Source organism: Sus scrofa, chromosome 7, assembly GCF_054392235.1.
Source record: "Sus scrofa isolate SSC_HxYL_T2T_F1_AM1 chromosome 7, Sscrofa_HxYL_maternal_Yorkshire_Landrace_v2.0, whole genome shotgun sequence".
Taxonomy (NCBI): domain Eukaryota; kingdom Metazoa; phylum Chordata; class Mammalia; order Artiodactyla; family Suidae; genus Sus; species Sus scrofa.
The window spans coordinates 103,787,364-103,796,267 of NC_139389.1; the positions used below are offsets into that span (position 1 = coordinate 103,787,364).

Sequence of the window (8,904 nt, forward strand, 5' to 3'; positions counted from 1 at the left end):
TGTATCCCTTGTGGATAAAAAAATCTCAAGGGAAATCTGCTGCTCCAAAAATTTTCTTTTGTGCTTGAGTTGCACAGATCTTTGACCCTATAATGACCATCTTCATGTTTTGTAATCTGGAGGGAGGTGTTGGCAGGGAACTGGCTTCTAAAACCCTCCCCAGCAGTAGGAGCACCGAGGAAGTAGGAAGAGAAGGGAAGGAATCAACTGACCAGGCTGGGATTCTCCTTCTGATTTCTGGCGACTTCCTAAAGAGAGGGAAGGATTAAAAACCCTATGGGTAGTGGAACCTGTGAAATTTCTTCCCTGGGGGAACTTCCTACATTTGGGATCAGCCATCCAGGCAAAGTTTGGGGTTAATACATCACTGTAGGGTCTCCTAGGGGGAGGGGTTTCTTTTTAAGGGAGTCACTCTAAAAAGGGAGTTTCTTTTTAAGGGAGCTTGTGCTACAATCCTACACCCCAGGGTGCCTCTTTTCACACAGAAGGGCATTATCTGAATTCTTTTGCAAAGAATCCATTTATATGTAATGAGAATCCCTTTGTCCTCATTTTGGTTTCCTAAGTTTGGGTTTCTCATAACTGGCTTTTCTTAAAGTGAAAGCCATACTTCTACAGGACAGACCAAAGCTCCGTTGGACAATCGCAGGAAGTCACTGGGAGGGCTGGTTGGGCACTGGGGAGGGGTCACAGTGGCTGTGGGGGTTTAGTGCTCCCTCTGCCTGTGGCCACTTCTTTCCCCTCACTGGCTTCTGGTTTTCAAATCCCAGCTCTGTGGAGCAGCTTCTGGGGCTGGCTTCATTTGGAAGTATTTAGACAAAGAGAGAACCCAGCATTTCTTAATGCTGAGCTTCACTTCCATGTTGCTTTCTCAGAAGTACTGAGAGGGACTAGATTAAGAAGAGCAGATGGCATCTTTGGAGAAGTCACCAGGACTTCCTACTCCCATTTGTCCTCAATGACTTTTCACTTAGTATCGGTATCATGGATGTGGGGCCAAAGGTCAGCAGGTCTTTGGAACTGAAGACAGGATTATGACGATAATAGCAGCTCTCTATCCAGTGTCTACATCATGATGGATGTTGTGCCAGGTGATATATATGTGTGTGTGTATATATATATATATGATTTTATATCATATACATATGATTTTTTCCCCACTAATCTAGACAATAATATTGCAAGGTAAGGTTCATCTCAACTTTGTGCACGAAAAAATCTAGGTTCAGAAGCTTTAAGTGACCTGGCCCATGCCACAAAGCAGAGTTTACCCAAGATTCTCTGGCTTTACAGGCCACATTCCTTTTTTTTTTTTTTTTTTTTTTGCCATTTCTTGGGCCGCTCCCATGGCATATGGAGGTTCCCAGGCTGCTGGTTGAATTGGAGCTGTAGCCACTGGCCTAGGCCACAGCAACACGGGATCCGAGCCGCGTCTGCAACCTACACCACAGCTCACGGCAATGCCGGATCCTTACCCCACTGAGCAAGGGCATGGACCGAACCCCCAACCTCATGGTTCCTAGTCGGATTCGTTAACCACTGCGCCACGACAGGAACTCCTACAGGCCACATTCTTCCTGCTACCCCAGGCTACACTGGACCTCCACTCTCCACCACATTAAAACTCTGACTCACTCTTTTGCTATTCTAAGGTGACTGAGCTCTGACTCAGAGCATGGGGGAAGGAGGTTTCTAGGCTCCGGGAAGGGGCGCAGGGCTCAGGAGACAGCTGAGACTGGAACATGATTGTTAGTTCCCTCTCTGCTGGGACTGAGGGAAGCAGTAGCAGGAGAGAAATGTCCAGAAGTGGGCAGAAAGGGGCAAAGGAGGATCTGGTCTCAAGAAGGCAAGGAAGGTGCAGAAGTTGCATCCTTCCCAGCCAAGAAGCTTCTCAATCTCATCCTCTGATCTCACCACACTGCCCCTCACAGAGCAGGACCCATAATGTGTCCATAGCGGAGGACTGAAGAGCAGAAGCAGCCTGGGACACTGGGCAGCTGAACCTCCCCTAAGCTTGAAGTCACTCTGAGGACTGAGAAGAAAATCCCTGTGGCTGTGGGCTCAGCAGGTGTCATGGACATGTGCTGACTTTGCAATGTTTTCTCTCCATGCCTGCCTCTGCAACGACCCCAAATCAGAAGAGGGAAAAGGAAGAGGACTGGGGAGGGGATGCTCTGGGGAGGGAGCCCACAGCACACTTGGTGTGGGGACGAGGAGAGAATGAAGGAGGGGAGCCCTGGGGCTCACATACCTCCTTTTCTGGACTGGGAGCTCCACTAGATGCAGCTGGTAGAAGACCATGGTGTGCAGCTGAGCAGGCCATTCCTCCACCCTGCTGGGAGGTCCCGGTCATGTCCACAGCATGAATGGCAGGCCCTGGGATTATGCGCTCCACCGGCTCCAGAGCAGAAGTGTTTCTGCCCTCTGTGCCTGCAGATCATCTTAAAGAGGCTTCCCCTTATTCTAGATTTTAACAATGGGAACCCTGGGGCTTGAGCACCATCTGGGAGTTGAAGAGACCGTCATTAGCCCTAAGGTCAAGTGTTACTAGCAAAGCCCTGCCCAGAGATCTCCTTCCGGACTGTTAAGGCCTTATCCCTGGCCCCACAGGCACGCAGGGCTGAAATGACAGAGCCCTTGCTCGTTCCCCGCATTAGCAATTGTAAGAGCTAGTCCCAATTAAAAGAGAAAGTCTAAGTAATCTTGGACCAAAATGAGTCAGTCCTCTTGAATGAAGACAGAGCTTTGCCTCTCAGATCTGCTGCTCCAACAGTTCTTGTCCATCGCCTACATTTGACTTTCCAAAAGAGAACCCGGACTCGTGCTCCTCATTGGTCCTCTGCCTTTTCAGGTTCCTATCCCTCCTCCTGGCTCCCCATCGGTTCTTTTGTCCAGGGTACCACCATTAGGATCAACCCAGCCTACCTCCTCTCCCCTCCCTTCTGAGTGGAATCCAAGAACTTGCTTTTTCCAGAATACTTCGCTTCACACATTTTAACCTGAAGGATGAAGAGGTAAAAACAGTGTAGATGTTTAGTGGGCAGAGGGTCCAAACTCCCACCCCTCAGGGATACCTCAAGTATACCACTGTCTTAGGGGAGAAGTGAGGTTGCTGACTGGATCCCAAATTAGGGGAGGAGAGAGAGGAAGTCAGGGGGTCAGATGTAGCTGCTGACTGAACTCAACTGGCCTTACAAGGAAGACCCAGAGTGCCCTGATTCAGCAGGAGCCCAAGGCTAGGACATCCTCACTGCGGGAGGACAAGCTGGGGGAGTTGTCAGATTTGCATGCTGGCCTGAGCAGAAGAGCGAACTTGGCTTTGTGTCAATTCTTGCCCCCAGTCAGCCAGACCTGGAATGAGGCAGAGTTTCTGCCAGCTTTTCCAGCTGTGGGGGCTGACCAGCCTTCACTAGCGAGCCTAAACTAGGTGGCACCTGCCCATGGAATTCCAACCCAGGCAGGTGCTTGAGGAACAAAATGCTAGGGTTTCCTTTGAGCAGACCGAACAGACAAGTAGAGCACAGGGCTCTGAACTGAACTTTTTGGTTTACAACTGAGTAGATTCCACTTAAAATTTGCCCCTTCTTTTTCTGGTCCTTGGGTGTTTACAATGTGCAAGGTCTTTTCCCATTTTTTCTTTTTTTTTTTTTTAGTCACTTCTCCCATTCTTGAGCCCTGGCACATACCTCAAGCCTAATGACCTCAGCTCCCACCCTCTGGTCCCTTTGATCTCTTCTTCTGGTCTCCAAGAGAGATTTGGATTCATCCAAGAGATTTGTTGACATGTCTGGGTGCTGAAATATCAGGACGGCATGACATCCAGCAACCTGGGAGTGATCAGAGTTGCTGAGAGGGGCAGGGACAAGCCACATTAGTTGGAGTGCAAGGGCTCTGGTGTGGATTTTCTGGGGTGACTGAGGATGGTCCAAGCTCACTTGACTCTGGTTTTCCTTTGCACAAGGCTCTTGCTTTCCTCCTTACCCCATTTCCGATGCCTTGCTACTGCTGCATATTGTAATCAGAGCCCCCGCTAGAGGCACAGTGGTTGAGGGTGGGGAGATCAAGGTAAGCACCTTCCCGCGACCAAAGAACCACCTCTAGAAACAGCAAGATATGAGGAGAGTACCAGCTTCAGAAGCCAGGCAAAGTCACTAACTGGCCTTGGGCTCTGCATCTCAAAAATGAGAGGGCTGGACCGGATGTAGCTAACTGCCCCCACCTCCTTCAGGATCAGGTCAAAAATGCTAATTGAGGCCTGAATTCTTCCATGCCCTCCCAGTCTTCCCTACCCTTGGTCTAGCTTCTCATCTGGCAGATGTGTTTTATTTGAAAAGCTTTTTCCCCAGGGTATAATTCCATTGCCTCTTTTCCATCAGCAGTTCAAACCTCTCATCTCTCATATTTCTCTGCCTGCCCTCTCCAAGTGCCACACATATGATTCTACATCTCTATCCCAGATCTGTCCCAAGGGTTTAGTGGGCCAGGACTGAACTCTGACCCCTGTTCCCCTTGGCCTAGTCAGACTTCTGTTGGTTTTTTTATGGTTTAGCTTCTTCTTGAATTAGATGTTACAAAATATTTAACACACATAACACATGTGAAACAATCCCTGCATGGAAAACTTTTCTTTGGCACAAACACAGAACATTTCCATGGCTTGCCCTGATTTTCTAGGGCTGGCCCAGGGCCACATGGGGGAATTTTAGCTCTGAAGGCCAGAGTGAAGTTCGCTGTCCCAGCTCCTGAGGTCTGGGTCATCTCCCGTACACCATATTAAGGCTGTAGTTTAATGCAATCTGCCAGTCCCCCTACCCCCAGCAGACTTGCTGTTGGAAGCAAGGATCCGTGAGGCCTGTCAGCCAAGCCTGGCTTTTTTGGAACTCTCAGATAGAGCCTTTAGACAGTTTGTTCCCCAAGTTGGAGGTCGTGTCCAAGGCCCCAAACTTAGCTTCAGACAGAACCACTCTAATGGGGATAATTTACACTTTCCTGTGGTTTCAGATTAAGGTTTGCTAATAAACAGTAAATTCTTTCCCTGAAGGAGAATGTACTTTCTATATTCCTTGGCAGGCCCAATTCATAAAAGCTGTCTTTGTGGTGTGCACGTTGCTATCAACAAGCGATGAGAGCAGAAAAGAGACGCTATGCTAATGAGAGCAAACACTTTAGCACTTTCTATACATCAGACTCTGCTCTAAACCACACACATACATATGCACACACACATGTGCGAGCATCTGATCCTCTAACAATGTGCTGAGACAGGCATTCTTTCCCCATTTTACAAATTAGGAACTTGAGGCTCTGAGCAGTTGTACATTTGACAAAGGTCTTGGCTCACCGACTGGTTCTGGTGGGCACTACAGGGATGTCTCAGGAATGACAGCTCATCTGGATGGGATGCAGACAGTCCATGGAGTGGAAAGAATGAGATTTTTAGAGTTGGGAGGGACCTCCATTGCACAGTTCCCAAGAGTCTGATCTGCCCAAGAGTTCATGTGGCTACTCCATTGAAGAACCAGTACAGAATCCACTTCTTTTGCTAGTTCAATGCCATTTCCATCCCACTCACAGGTCTCTCTTAGGAGGAAGAGAAAAGAACACAAGTTAGCCTTTAGCAATTTAAGGTGGGGGCTTGGAGAGACTAGAGATACAAAGAAATAAGCTGAAAAAGGTGGTGGGGGAGGCCCCAAATAGTGTCACTAACCAGGTTAGAAATAGTCCAACAGGGAGATGTTCGTTACCCTCTGAAAGCCTGTCAGTCACCAGCAACCACACGCTCACCTGTTTCAGGTACGTGGTTAAGTTTGCTGGTGTTCAAGTCAGCATATGGGATTATTTCACAGAATTTATGCATTCCAGGAAAGGGAATTTTTTTCTCCCAAACCAATTCTGCATTTTTATTGACTTCCATTATAAATTTGGGATTTTACTTGGAGATTTTAAAGAATCTTGATGACCCAGTGTTTTAGAGGCCAATCCATGGCATATTAAATGGCTCTGGAAAGTGGCTTGAACCCACGTGACATTTCTTCTATGGCTGAGTCTTCCTAATCCTCTTCCCTCCCAGTTTCCCTAGGCCACAGGAGAGTCTCTCACACCTAAGGGTCTAGGTTGGCACTCAGATACCTTAGCATTTTATTGCCTTTCTCCAGCCTTGGTGGGAGTACTAGCGAAGTCAGAGAGACTGGAAAGCTAGCATTCTGTATTTCTGCTGGAATATTCCATTAGCTCATGGCGTTGGCCTCCAGAAAGGAGTCATTTCCCAACTTTAGTAATTGGAAATACTAGATAACTCCATTTCCTTACAATGTGACTGTCTTATAGATAAGACCCTTCTGCACAGTGCAAGCAGAGTGAGCAGAATTGAGCAACTCCTCCTGCTTGGCCCTGGCCCTGTCAGTGCCGGCCCCAGTGAAGCTTAAGCCTCCGCTCTGAGAAGCATCTTAACCACCCTTGTATTAACAGTGAAACACAATTAGGGTGCAGATGGCTTAGATTTTCTTTTCATATACATTTTTCTTCTGTTGCATGTGGGAAGCACTGTTCTTTGAAGAAATTCAAAATTACTTCCAAGCCACTTAAATTAATGTTATTTTTACTCCCGTATGAGTGTTCAAGGACAAATGAGCGCTTAGACTGAAATATCCCACCTGAGAGAACCACACAGCTTGTCCAAAGCCCTTATTCTGCTGCTGTGGGCAAGTCTGGACTCACGGAGCCTGACTTGACTTCAGCATTTCAACCCTGGCACATTGCCTTGCTTCGGTCATAGAGGAAGGAAAGCCCACCTTTTGAAGCACAGATTTTCCTCACAAGAGTCTTGGTTGGCAAGAATTAAGTGAAGGCGGCAGCTTCACAGGCAGGACATATAAGCTTTTTTTTTTTTTTTTTCCTTAAAAAGTTCACAGTGCATGCTTGAGACAGAGAAGAAAAGGCAATTTGATATTTCAAAAACATAATGCCTTGGGGCTATCCGTAATGTCAGTTAACTGCATCACTCCCTCAGTTCCAACTACGAAGAGTCGATTCTAAGATCTCACTATCCTGAGTCTAAGTCCAGTAAAGGAGACCAAGCAGACACCTCCTTCTCCCCAAAGTTTTGTGATCCCAATATGACCTTTGTCCCAATACCTAGAAGTGACGAAGACCATTGGCATGAATGTGGTGTGCCAGTTTTTCTTCTAGTCTTCAGTGTGGCTTGGAAGCAAGTTTCCAATTAGGCAAGAATTAAAACAGGAAAGAAATGAAGGAGGACGGGGTGTCTAAGCAACCGAGTCTTCCCTGGAAGAGAAGAGGAAGCCGTGAGAAGTGAATAATAGGTTTATTTGCATATACACAAGAGAAGAGCTAGCATTGCTGGGAGAGAGGCAGGGCTTGTGAGGAGGTAAGGCTTCAGCAGAGGAAGGCACCTTGACAAACAAGGGACTCCGGGCTTAAGAAATCAAGCACAGTTGCAACTGTCTTTGCCCCAAGCCCACCAGTCATTTAACTCGTTTACCTGTTGTCCTAGAGACACGGGAATCACTTACAAAAACCAGGTGGAAAATCAAGTGGAGGGAAAAAGGTTTTATATGTCTGGACCAGCCACTTAAAATTGTATGTACAGGATGCAGAAAAAAAAAACATAAGAGGCACTTCCGCATAGTGATTAACCTAAACAGTGCCATCTGCCCTGTTAATAAAAATAACCTATCATGGAGGAATCTGGGAATGTGCCTCCAAAGTTGGGGCCTCAACTCTACATATTTGGGCAAAGGGACCCTGGAAGTGGTGGTTCTTGCTAGGTCTCCAGGACCATGATCACAGACAGAAGATTTCAAGAAATGAAAGTGGAATGGCTACAGAGACAAGCATTTCTGAGCCTGCCTCTGTGAGTACGCTGCAGGGCCTGTCTCCTGGAAGCTGAACCTGGGGTGTCTCCTAAGGATGGAAGGCATCCTTGCTGCAAACATCTTTCTTGGATACTCAGGTTGAGCCAGAATGAACTTCAACTTCTCTTTTGGGGTCCCAAATGAGAGTAAGGCTTTTACCATGAAAAGACCAAGTTCTGCATTTGGGAACAGTAATCACCAAGGGAAATTTATTTCTTTTTTCTCCAGGAAGGTATGTGGATTGTCCTTAGAGAAGTCAGAAGAGGCTAGCTACTGATTAGATTAAATAATATAAAACAAAAAGATTGGGTATGCTGACTAGGAAGGGGAAGAGAAACACACACTGAGTGATTATATCTTTTTTTTTTTTGTATATAAAGGATTAAAAAAATTCCAATTTAATAAATTTTGGAAAAGCAAATGTAAAATGACTTGGGCTTATAAAACCAGACTTTACAATAATCTGTGTATAGCCAAAGACAAATCATAGAACCTTTTTGATTACAAATCAAAGTAATTCTAATGGTTACAGAATCACTTTCCCACTCCCCAGTGAGATTACAGTTGTTAAATTGTAAGCATCCCTGGTGCTACTCACACTCCTTCATCTCCTTCTCCTAAGACAATGTTTTCTTACACCCGAATCACATCACACATACCAGGCACATCTTTTCTTTCACAAAGCTTCGCAAGACAATTTCTTCTTTTGGCTTAGATCAACAACCTTCCTTTTATAAATAACCCCCTTTCTCCTGGTGACTAAATTCATCCAAGTATTCATCCTGTACAGGCTGTCTCCCCTAGGTCCCAGTTCCGGTAGGACAGGTCCTCCCCTAAAAAGAATGCTGGGTCATGGAGGCCATACCAGTCACACACTAAGCCTCTCTAGGCCAGTGCCGCTGGGCTCCTAGTTGCCTAGCACCTTTGTGCCCAAGAAAAGTTGTAGTGTTCTCTCTTTCTCGTTTGTTCCCAGTATTCTCCTGCCTTTTCATGACATCCATGCCAACCAGATATCTGTCTTCCCTAGGTC

The 8,904-nt window shown here is 46.6% G+C and overlaps 1 long non-coding RNA gene across 2 annotated transcripts; it reads right to left on the bottom strand.

Annotated features, from left to right (window-relative positions):
* Nucleotides 1-2,885: 2,885 nt before the first annotated feature.
* LOC146401822 (uncharacterized) lies at nt 2,886-7,284 on the bottom strand. 2 transcript variants are annotated; one of them, XR_014811032.1, is made up of 3 exons: nt 7,135-7,284; nt 5,342-5,580; nt 2,886-2,999 (listed from the first exon to the last, which is right to left on the bottom strand). It is a non-coding gene; the product is annotated as an uncharacterized LOC146401822 (long non-coding RNA). The 2 variants fall into 2 exon arrangements; XR_014811031.1 differs by lacking the exon at nt 2,886-2,999 and having other exon boundaries at nt 5,151-5,580.
* Nucleotides 7,285-8,904: the final 1,620 nt, after the last annotated feature.